General features: G+C 35.8%; 1 long non-coding RNA gene across 4 annotated transcripts in view; it reads left to right on the plus strand.

The window, feature by feature from the left end:
- The window catches only part of LOC114893122, a 132,879-nt gene that overhangs the window by 64,634 nt on the left and 55,928 nt on the right, over positions 1-12,317 (plus strand). The window contains exon 1 of one of the 4 annotated variants that reach the window (XR_003792832.1): positions 5,039-5,157. The exons of the other annotated variants lie outside the window; for them this stretch is intronic. This is a non-coding gene — a long non-coding RNA (uncharacterized LOC114893122). Of the gene's footprint in view, positions 1-5,038; positions 5,158-12,317 lie in introns of those variants that run through there. 4 annotated transcript variants of the gene reach the window in all.

Consider the following 12,317-nt stretch of genomic DNA (forward strand, 5'->3'; position numbering starts at 1 on the left):
CTTATGTATTGAGGTGCTCCTATGTTGGGTGCATATATATTTATAATGTTATATCTTCTTCTTGGATTGATCCCTTGATCATTATGTAGTGTCCTTCCTTGTCTCTTGTAACATTCTTTATTTTAAAGTCTATTTTATCTGATATGAGTATTGCTACTCCAGCTTTCTTTTGATTTCCATTTGCACGGAGTATCTTTTTCCATCTCCTCACTTTCAGTGTGTATGTGTCTCTAGGTCTGAAGTGGGTCTCTTGTAGACAGCATATATATGGGTCTTGTTTTTGTATCCATTCAGCAAGCCTGTGTCTTTTGGTTGGAGCATTTAATCCATTCACGTTTGAGGTAATTATCCATATGCATGTTCCTCTGACATTTTCTTAATTGTTTTAGGTTTGTTTTTGTAGGTCATTTTCTTCTCTTGTGTTTCCCACTTAGAGAAGTTTCTTTAGCATTTGTTGTAGAGCTGGTTTGGTGGTGCTGAATTCTCTTAGGTTTTGCTTGTCTGTAAAGCTTTTGATTTCTCCATTGAATCTGAATGAGATCCTGCCAGGTAGAGTAACCTTGGTTGTAGGTTCTTCCCTTTCATCACTTTAAGTATATCATGCCACTCCCTTCTGGCTTGTAGAGTTTCTTCTCAGAAATCAGCTGTTAACCTATGGGAGTTCTATTGTATGTTGTCATATTTCCCTTATTGCTTTGAATAATTTTTCTGTGTCTTTAATTTTTGTCAATTTGATTACTATGTGTCTCAGCATGTTTCTCCTTGGGTTTATCCTGCTTCGTACTCTCTGTGCTTCCTGGTCTTGGGTGGCTATTTCCTTTCCCATGTTAGGGAGGTTTTTGACTATAATCTCTTCAAGTATTTTCTCAGGTCCTTCCTCCCTCCAGTCTCCTTCTGGGACCCCTATAATGCTAATGTTGTTGTGTTTAATGTTGTCCCAGAGGTCTCTTAGGCTGTCTTCATTTCTTTTCATTCTTTTTTCTTTATTCTCTTCTGCAGCAGTGAATTCCACCATTTTGTCTTCCAGGTCACTTCTCCATTCTTCTGCTTTAGTTATTCAGCTATTGATTCCTTCTAGTGTATATTTCATTTCTATTATTGTATTGTTCATCTGTGTTTGTTTGTTCTTTAATTCTTCTAGGTCTTTTTTAAACATTTCTTGCATCTTCTTGATCTTTGCCTCCATTCTTTTTCTGAGGTCCTGAATCATCTTCACTATCATTATTCTGAATTCTTTTTCTGGAAGGATGCCTATCTCTACTTCATTTAGTTGGTTTTCTGGGGTTTTATCTTGTTCCTTCATCTGCGACATAGCTCTCTGCCTTTTCACCTTGTCTCTCTTTCTGTGAATGCGGTTTTTGTCCCATAGGCTGCAGGATTGTAGTCCTTCTTGCTTCTGCTGTCTGCCCTCTGGTCAATGAGCCTATCTAAGGGTCTTGTGCAGATTTCTTGATGGGAAGGACTGGTGGTTGGTAGAGCTGGGTGTTGCTCTGGTGAGCAGAGCTCAGTAAAACTTTAATCTTCTTTTCTGCTGATGGGTGTGGCTGGGTTCCCTCCTTGTTGGTTGTTTGACCTGAGGCGACCCAACACTGGAGTCTACCTTGCTCTTTGGAGGGGTTAATGGCGGAGTCTGGGAATGCTCAAGTCAAGGACTACTTCCCACAACTTCTGCTGCCAGTGTCCTTGTCCCCACAGTGAGCCACAGCCACCCCCCGCCTCTGCAGGTGACCCTCCAACACTAGCAGGTGGGTCTGATTCAGTGTCCTATGGGGTCACTGTTCCTTCTCCCTGGGTCCTGATGCTCACACTACTTTGTGTGCGCTCTCCAAGAGTGGAGTGTCTGTTTCCCCCTTCCTGTCAAAGTCCTGTAGTCAAATCCTGCTAGCCTTCAAAATCTGATTCTCTAGGAATTCTTCCTCCCGTTGCCTGACCCCCAGGTTGGGAAGCCTGACATGAGGCTCAGAACCTTCACTCCAGTGGGTGGACTTCTGTGGTATGTGTTCTCCAGTTTGTGAGTCACCCACTAGCAGTTATGGCATTTGATTTTATTGTGATTGCCCCCCTCCTACTGTCTCACTGTGGTTTCTCCTCTGTATTTGGATGTGCAGTATCTTTTTTGATGAGTTCTAGTGTCTTCCTTTCGATGATTTTTCAGCAGTTTGTTGTGAATCGGATGCTCTCGCAAGAGGGAGTGAGCGCATGTCCTTCCATTCCACCATCTTGAACCAATCTCTTTTGCTGATCTTAGAGGAAGTGTTTTCAACTTTTCACTGTTGAGTGTTAAGTGAGCTGTAGGTTTATCATATATGGCCTTTTTTATTGTAGCTATTAATATTACTATATTAATAGCTACAATAATAATATTTATTGTAGCTATTAATATTACTATATAAAGCAGTGAAATCAAGTCATCTGTCATTCAAAATAGATATAGAATTAAAATACTTAACAAGAATAGCATGTAGGTCAAGAGACGGAAGAAATACTGTAGTTGTATGGTTCCTGAATTGACATGGAAAAAGAGGGAGAGTAGCAAGGAACATTAGACTTGGTAAAGATAGGAGGAATGTTTTAATCTAGTGAAATCACTGACAGAGGAGTAAATGATGGTCAACTACTGAGTTAATGGAGAGGAAAATGGAATACTAAAAGATAATCAATTGATCCAAAATTAGACAAGGAAGGAGAGAAAAAGGAACAGAGTATAGGCAAGACAAATAGAAAAAAGTTAGTAAGATGTAGATTTAATTGCAAATATATCAGTCATGGTATTAAATGTAAATGAACTACCTGATACTACCAGAAAATAAAGATTGTGAGACTACATTAAGAGACAACAGCTGTATGCTTCTTACAAGTGATGCACATAAAATATAAGACATGGAACATTTGAAAGCAAAGAGGGTAGAAATATAATACAAATGATAACAAGAAAGCTTATCTTGCTAGATTAATATCAGACAAAGGCAAGGAACATTATTAAAGACAAGTTGGGTTATTTTATAATGATATATATTAACTTTATTAGTAAGGGGTAATAATTCTAAACGTATATGTTGCATAAAACCAATATTGACAAAACTAAAATGAAAAATAGACAAATCATATTCACAGTGGGATATTTTACCATACCTTTCTTCTACTATATATTTAAGAAACAACAATTCCAAAAAAAAAAAAAAAGGAAAAATAAAACTCTGAGACCAAAAATAAAGGGGGAAGGAGGAGGAAATACTTGCCAACTCAGTTTATAAAGTTAGCAGATCTTAATATTAACACTTGACAGGGACATTAAAAGAAAAATTATAGGTCAACCTCACCCATAAACATGGATGTAAAACTTTTAAAATGACATGTTATCAAGTCACATCAAGCAATACATAAAAATGATAGTATGCCATGACTGTGTGGCTTTATTTTAGGAAAACAAGGTTGATACATATATATATGAAAGCCAGTCAGTGTAATTCATCGCAGTAACGGAATAAAAAAGAAAACCCATATATAATCTAAACATGTAGAAAACACTTTTGAAAAACATATATTGTATATTTATTATAGAAAAATGTAGAAAACAATGACTATAAGAGAACTCCCTTAATTCTGATTTAAAAAAAAGTTTTTTAAAGCATCAGTTTAATGATATTGATTCCTCTGAGATCAGTATCAAGACAAGGAGGTCAAGCAGAGCTCCTTCTATTCAATATCATTCTGAAGATTAAAATCAGTAAATTAAAACATGGATGTATAAATAAAATATGGGATTGAAAAAAATTTATTTACAGATAATGGTTGCATTTCTACATAAAATTTAAAATCCACTTGTGAAGTTCCAGAAAATACTTGTTGGGATTTTGATTATGAGTGCATTAATTCTTAAAATCAGTTTGGAAAAAATCATCCGCTTTACAGTACTGAGTATTTCAATCTGTGAAACATTTTCTCTCTCCATTTATTTAGATCCTATTTTATTAGTTCTGATAATTCTTGCCTTGCATATTTTGAAGACATAATATTATATAGATATAAATAGTTTCCTGGTGAATTGAATTTATTATTTTGAAACCTTTCTCTGTATCACTGATAATGCTTTCTCTTAATAGTCTAGTTTCTCTGATATTAATCTAGCTATATCAGTTTTCCTTTGATTAGCATTTATAGGGTCTTTTTTTTTCTTTTCGAGTTTCTGTATCTTTTTATTTTAGACGTCTCTTGTAATAGCATAGGGTTATAATTTTCTTTATGTAGTCTGATCATATTTTTCTTATAATTGAAGCACTTATTCCATTTATATGTAATATAATTGCTATTTATATTGAAATCTACGTCTACCACTTTTTAAGTGCATTCAATTTGTCCTGCTTGTTCTATACTCCTATTTCCTTTCTCTTTTTCTCCAGCTTTATTGAGATATAATTGACATATAATATTATATAAGTTTAAGTTGTACAACATTATGATTTGATATATGTATATATTGAGAAATGATTACCACAGTAAGGTTAGTTAATACATCCATTGCAAACCATGTATCTGACAAGGGGTTAATATCCAAAATACACAAGGAACTTATATAACTTAATATCAAAAAACCAAAATAATAGTCTGGTTAAAAAATGGGCAAAGGACCTGAATGGACATTTTTCCAAAGAAGCAACACAAATGGCCAACAGGTACATAAAAAGGTGTTCAGCATCACTAATCATCAGGGAAATGTATATCAAGACCACAATGAGCTATGAACTCACATCTGTTAAATGGCTACTATGAAAAAGACAAGGGATAACAAGTACTGGTGAGGATGTGGAGAAAATGGAACTTTTGTGCAGTGATGCTGGGAATGTAAACTGGTGTAGCCACTGTGGAAAACAATATGGAGGTTCCTCAAAAAATTAAAAATAGAACTACCGTATGATCTGGCAGTTCCACTCTGAGTATTTATCTGAAAAAAAGAAAACACCAACTCAAAAATATATCTTCATCCCCATGTTCATTGCAGCGTTATTTAAAATAGCCAAGATATACAAACAAGCTGAGTGTCCGTTGATGGATGAGTGGATAAAGAAGATGTGGTATTTATACACAATGGAATATTATTCAGCTATTAAAAAAAGAATGAAATCTTGCAGTTTGTGACAACATGGATGGACATTGAAGGTATTATGCTAAGTGAAACAAGTCAGACAGAGATACTGTATGATCTTACTTATATGTGGAATCTGAAACAAAAATACAAACAAAAATGAACTTAAAAACAAAAAACATATTGGTGGTTGCCAGAAGTATGGAATGGAGGATGGAAGGAGTTGGTGAAATGGATGAAGGTGATCACCAGATACAAACATCCAGTTAAAAAATAAGTCCTATAGGTATAATGTACAGCAAGGCGATGACAGTTAATGATATTGTATTGCATATTTGAAAGTTGCTAAGAGAGGATATCTTAAAAGTTCTCATCACAAGAAAAAAATTTTGTAACTATATATGGTGACGAATGTTAGCTAGATTTATTGTGGTGATCATTTTGCAGTACATACCAATATTGAATCATGTTGTACACCTAAAACTAATATAATGTTACATGTCAATTATCCTTCAATTTGAAAAAAAAAAGAAGAGATTAGGACACAGACATACACAGAGGGAAGACCATGTGAAGGTATAGGGAGGAGATGGTCATCTACAAGCCAAGGATATAGGCCTTAGGAGGAACCATTCCTGCTGACACCTTAATCTTAGATTTCTATCCTGCAGAGCTGTGACAAAATAAATGTCTGTTGTTTAAGCAAAAAGAGAAAAAAATATATCACCACTGTATTTTCCTTTAAGCAGCTATCAATCAACTGAAAGAATTTAAGGCTGTGCCACAACTCACATATTATTAGTGTTAATTGCCAGCCCCCTAACCAGAAAAAAATTGTAGCCCTCAATGTTAGCACGATTAAAATTCTGATCCAGGAGTAGTAAGCCTGTTGAGAGACTGAGAGGCAACAAATTCAGTTCAGGAACATTTTCTGCATATAAAATGACCCTGAGTATTAACCCTGAAATGAAATCAAGTTGAAAATTGATTGGGAAAAATCAGATGGGATAGTTATAACATATTTATTCATGATTTTATAGTTACTAAGAAATTGGAAGCTGTTTCTCTCATCACTATATCTCTAAAACAACAGATACCCATAGACGTTCTAGGACTAAGTAGAGGAGAACCAAAGTAGGATGCAGGTAGTATTGTTCATCACATTGTCACTGTTAGTTTTCTGTGCCTTGCTTTTTATCCCAAATCCTCATCTGTGAGATATAATTGTCCGAAGAATCTCGGCACAAAAATTACTCTGGGGATTCTGGGAGGATGTATAGCTTTTTCCAATAGTTTGGGATTCCTAGTGAAATCACCTCACCAACCTGGCCATGAAAGTCCATGGGTGAGTGGATGAGAGGGTGGTGGTCAAAGAGATATTGTTAAGAAAGGAGATGATGGAAGAATGCTTACCCTTTGTTTCACTTGCAGCATGTAAGAACAGGCAAAATCTGTTGCAAAGCTGGATTTTAAAAGAAGCTTAGATTACTCATTAGAAACTAAAGTCAGTCAAGTTCCAGAATGCTAAGGGAACTCGTGTTTTGAAATTGGTAGATTGGTGGAAATTTTATAGCGGTAGAGATCAGAGAGTCTTATTTGTCTTTGTATCACCTATGTTTGAAAAATAGGAAGCACTCAGTAAATGTTTGTGGAAAGGAAAGGGAAAGGGAGGGAAGGGGAGGGGACCATTTGTTTGTAAGGTTGCCTAAAAATTCCTGAAACTAATTAAAGGGAATTTAAAATAAAGATCAGATTGGAGGTAAAGTAAAATATTTGTCATCTGTGGGTTATATGTCTGGAAATGTATCTTTTCTGAGCAAAGAGCAGAAGTGTATCAGTGAATGCGTATATAACTGGAAATGTCAAAGCTTCTTTGAGAACGAGAGTAGATAAACTGTAACCTTAAGAGTCTGGTTATTCTTCTGTGCTAAAATTATTTATAATATAAGTGGGAGTCATTACTAAGACTGGCCTGAAAAGTGATAAGTTCAAAAGGATATTTACAGTTCCCATTAGGTGTTGATATGTCAAATATTGTCCAAATCTATATTCCAACAAATATAAAGTATTTTTAGAGTTTTCAATTGTTAAATTTATTGGGAATGAAACTGGCAACATGGTAATATTATACAATTTTCATGAGTTTTACCCAAAAGGTTGGTATATTTATAGCTATGTGTGTTATTCTGAAAAACTGAAATCATAGTTAATGGGCTGTATTATTACTTGACATTATTAAACTCAATAAGTTGTTAATTAATGAAGTGGATAAATTCACAGAAAAATGTTATGGACTCCTTTTTTTTAGGCCTTAAAAACATGCTTCCTGGAGTCCACATTCCACTTAACTGGACTCCCTAATTCATGGGAATGAGAGGAAAAAACATTTAAAAACTGCTTAGGCATTTAGGTTCCCAAACAAGAAAAAATAAATTACAAGCAGACAATAAAAGTACATTTCTGGTTCTAACTCTTTTTGAAGAAAATTGTATTTACATACACTAGAATCATGTAATGGACTCATTTAATTCACATACCTTCTTACCTCTTTCAGAATAGATTGACTGAATGATTCAGTCACTATGACAGCCATGGTCCATCTGCATCTCTGTGATTACCTGTCATGAACTATGGTGGACAGAGATGCCTTGCCATATCAGGTGGATTAGTTTGAGGGGAAGCTTATGAAGCTACAGGACTGAAGTGAGGCAGAGGAAGGTTATATGAACCATGAATTCATTTATCCCCATAGTTGAGCACAATGCCCAACATAGGTGAAATTATTAAAGGATAATTTAATAAGAACTGTGTGAATAAATGGAAAGAAGAAGGATGGAGGGAGGTTGACCTGACGTTAGGCTTTCAGCTGAGAAAGCAAGATGTGGTCTCCATGGAATTTGACATTTTATAGTAATAAAAGTGAGACAATCCTGATTCCAGCTGTTGATTTGAGTTTGGCAAAGGGCAGTATTTATCAGTTCAGGGAGGCTAGCAAGACTCACTCCAGAGGATTTGTCCATCAGTCTTTTCATGACTCCAAAAGCAAAAGGTGGTGAGGCCTGGGATGGGGAGAAGGATATTGGCAAGAGCAAGGCAGAGTTCCGGGTTTTTAAAGACTCAATTGTTTTATCACTTATAAGTATACTTTTTATTTATTTAAAATTTTTATTGGGGTATAGTTGATTTATAATGTTGTGTTAGTTTGAAGTATACTTTTAAAATTCAGGTATTATAGCACTATACAGTAATATTAAGAAAAGTGTACATCTCTTAAACATTTAGTTCCATGAATGTTCACAAACTGAACAAACTCATGTAAAAAGACCTATCTCTCAATAAAGAGAGTATTACCAGCACATCAGGAAATCCTTTTTATGCTCCCTTCTCGTCATTATTTATCCCTCTCCATCATGGTAACCACTGCCATGGTTTCTAACATCATAAATTACTTTTGCTGTATTTATACGTTATAAGAATGAAATCATGCAATATACTATTTTGTGTCTGCCTTCATTTATTTACTTTTTCTTCGTATATTCGTGGGACTCACCCATGTTATTTCACGCTGTAGTTTGTTCATTCTTATTTCTGTATAGTAATCCATTATTTTTATATAACACCTTTTATATATCCATTCTATTTGGATTGTTTCCAATAGCTTTTGGCTATTACAAATAGTGTTGCTATGAGCATTAGTGTGAAGGTCTTTTGGTGAACGTAAGTGCATATTTCTTTTGACTGTGTAGCTAGGAGTGGGATTATGGTATCATAGGTTGTGTTTATTTATTTATTTTGATAGAGACTGTCAACTATCTTTCTGGAGGGGTTGTATAGGTCTCCAGTTTTTGAAAGGGAATCTTCTGCAGCTTATAGTGTAGAAAAGTATGACTTGTTGACTGTCTCTCGGGTACTCAGGATCAGAAACACGTGTTAAAGCCGGTTATCAGATAGGGAAGTACTGTGGGGGAAGGTCTCAACTGAGAAACACTAGGGAAATCTAACTGAAGATGCGAAGGCGCAACATCCTGACTCTCATATCAGTGATAATGACGCAAGCTACAGAGAGGATTGTCTGTGGTCAGCGTCTTGGCCTAATTAACTGTGTGGTATATTAACTGAGTCCAGCTATTGCACAGACTTAGGCCCAGGCCTGAGCTAGGGACCTCAGAGAGCTAATTTCCTGTCTCATCGCTGCATGGCTCTCTGTGACTGCAGCAGTTCACTAACCATCATGGTAAGTGCACCACGTACTTTCACATCTAGGAGTCCAGATAACCCCATTCCCTGAGAAAGGAGCAGGTTTCTCTCCACCTCGGTCTAAGACTTTGTTCCTCATGTCCTTCCCACAGTATTGGCTGTGAGGACACATCTGTTCCCTTTTAGGTAAACTACCCACTTGGGAGTGCTCTGGTTAGTTTACAGCCTGATGAAGAAATTATAGAAGTCTTAAAAATTTCTTAACGTTTCTTAAAATGTGGGTTATTTAATCTCATCATTGTTGTGGTATGAAAATGTTCTAATGAATTTAATTTTGAAATCAGTAGACAATAAGGGAAGTAGAAAATCCACTGTACACTTTTATCTGATATGTTACTTCCTATAAAGTTGTTTTGACTTCAGGGAGAGTAAACTGAGTCTGAGATAGGTGATGAGGGGTCTACACCTTCCTCAAATTAAGGGAGGATGCACGCTTCACGTAGGGTAGCAGTTTGATGATATGCACACTATTCCTGCAGACTCACTCTCCTCTCTCTGCTCTGTCCTTGGCAGAGGAGGAAAGGCCAATATACTCCCTGTCTCACATGCATGGCTCTTTCCTACAGCAGGACTCATATAAGAAAACATTTCCCGCATCACTAGGAAAGTTAGGGTGCAAATGTCATTTTGGTTAGTTTTGTGTCAGACTGAGTACTTCCATACTGGGAAAGTGACGTTTAAGGAATGAAGAAGGAGATGAGAGTTGGGAGATTCAAGTGACTCATTTGAACAGCTCAACTAATGGTTAATATACAGGCTTTGGCATTAGGAAGCTCTTGGTTTTGATTGGTGTTAATCCTGGCTCTGCCAGTTTCTAGTCGAATAAGTTGGGTAACTTGTTTAACTAGTTGGTAACTGTGTGAGGCAGTTTACTTGCTGAGAGAATCGATATGATAATGAGCATCAAGTAGTTACACTAAATGATATACCCAGGTAGTGGTGGTGGAGTGGTCTGCTCTATATGCACCTGTGAGGGGTGCAGTGCCTGAGGAGAATTTTAAAATAATAATACCTACTAAAAGTTGGGTTATAATTTATTATCACTGTGTACCATAAATTCTAGACAATTTCAGTGACAAAGTACTCCACCCTGCCGGATAACCCACTGCCATCATTTCTGCCACTTCTACCACTGAGCAGTTAGAAGATATCAGTCTCTCTTATAAGAGATACTAATATGTATATGTATTTTCTTGGAGTTCCAAGTGAGATTGGATGATAAGACAATCTCAGCCCTAGCTTCTCACTGCTCTGTATGGGTGTATAGAAATTAGGTTACAGAAGACCTCATATCTTTCTATGTGAAGATACTGACCACAGTTGTGGATTAATTCCTGAGTTTGGTCCATTCAAAAACTCCATAGAATAATTTAATGGCCCAAATAAGTTTAATTTAAAATTCTCTCTTGACAAAAACAGTCTGATGTCAGTAGTTACAATATTCCAAATCCTTCTTCCGAAGGAATAACATTGTTCATCTTCAGTATTCCACTGAGGACAGATGGATTGTATATCTCTCAGAGAAATAACTCAATCATCTCAAAAAAATATTCACTATTAAACAATTAAAATAAGTATTTGCTGAAGGTAACTTTGTATCTTTCTGTTTGCATGTGATTCAAAGGCATAATTAGCTCTGAGGGGAAGCAATGCGGTTATCGCTCAGAGAAGTGTTCTCACATTCATCTTTCATTAGATAAAATATTCTTTCCATCCTTGCTTTTCACCCTGCAGACAGAATGCATTCAAATAGACCTTAATGCCTAACTTTCCTTCCTTTCGTTTTCGTGGATCTGGATTAAGATTGATGTTCATAGTTTTCTTGAGGAAAAAGTTTAACTTTTAGTGTCTAATTTGCTAAGTCCATTGTAGCTGTATAAATTCTACAGCACATCTAAAATACCCATTTAGTTGATGCTTTCTCCCCCTTTGGTTACATGTGCAATGAATTGTGTAAAGAGTAAAAATCCCAATACCAAACGAAAAATCAAAAGTAATTTACTTTTATTTTTTGCTGTAGTACTCTTTTTCCTCTAGGCACTGAAGCATAGGTATTACTCCTGCACTGTGGTGATGTAACATTATGTTTTCTAAACCTAAGTAGCTGTCTGGTGGTTTACTTGAAGACACAGGTATTAGACTTTATTCTTCTTGGTAACAGCAAAATGAAAATGATTTAAAATCTCCAATGGATACTTGATTGTGAGAAATGAGAACCTCCAAGTTTTGTGCAGACATAGCAATTTTGATAGTTTATATTCATGTTATCAGAGATTATTTTTAGTTTCCAGTACTTAGTCTTTGGGCCATTTGAGACAAAATTTTTTATTTGTCTAGGCTGATCACCTTGAAAGAAAAAAAATCCCCAAATTTGATAGGAAACCTCAAGTCTTCGATGATAATTTTAGTGACTTCAGTGCATTCTCAGGTGTAGGCTGAAGACCCTCTTTTCCTGCCCTATTCAGCTAGCTAAATGCCTGTTAGACCATACCACTAGAGGAGTGAGAATCTGAACTTGCTCTCCTGTTGTCAGCTAGTCTCACACGTTTATTTCAAAGTGAAAATTTGTCACTACTTTCCTATTTAATTCAATTTTTGATATCATTTTCTGTTTCTAGAGTAGAGATTGATTTTCATCTTTGGAATATTCTAACATAGAAAGACTAAAACATTTTGAATCAAGAATTTTTACTTGTAGCTCTCAAATATTACTTAGTGGTACAGAGTGTTTTGGAAGTGCACAACCCGACCAAACCTTATCAATATATCTGAAACAAAAGCTGAGTTTTCCATACTACATCTCCCCCTAAAGTTTCCTTACAAATCTGGTAAGGATATAAGCATCAAGAGCAAAATAACTTTGACTTTCTATTTTTTCTTTATATTATTTTTATGAAGGAAGAAAGAGGTGGAGCCAGTCATCCAATACATGACAGTTTCTCAGGGGGAGAGCCTTAATGCTTGTGTTCCTAGATGT

The sequence above is a fragment of the Monodon monoceros genome, unplaced genomic scaffold (genome assembly GCF_005190385.1).
Source record: "Monodon monoceros isolate NGI ecotype Baffin Bay Population unplaced genomic scaffold, NGI_Narwhal_1 Super_Scaffold_12, whole genome shotgun sequence".
Classification (NCBI taxonomy): Eukaryota; Metazoa; Chordata; class Mammalia; order Artiodactyla; family Monodontidae; genus Monodon; species Monodon monoceros.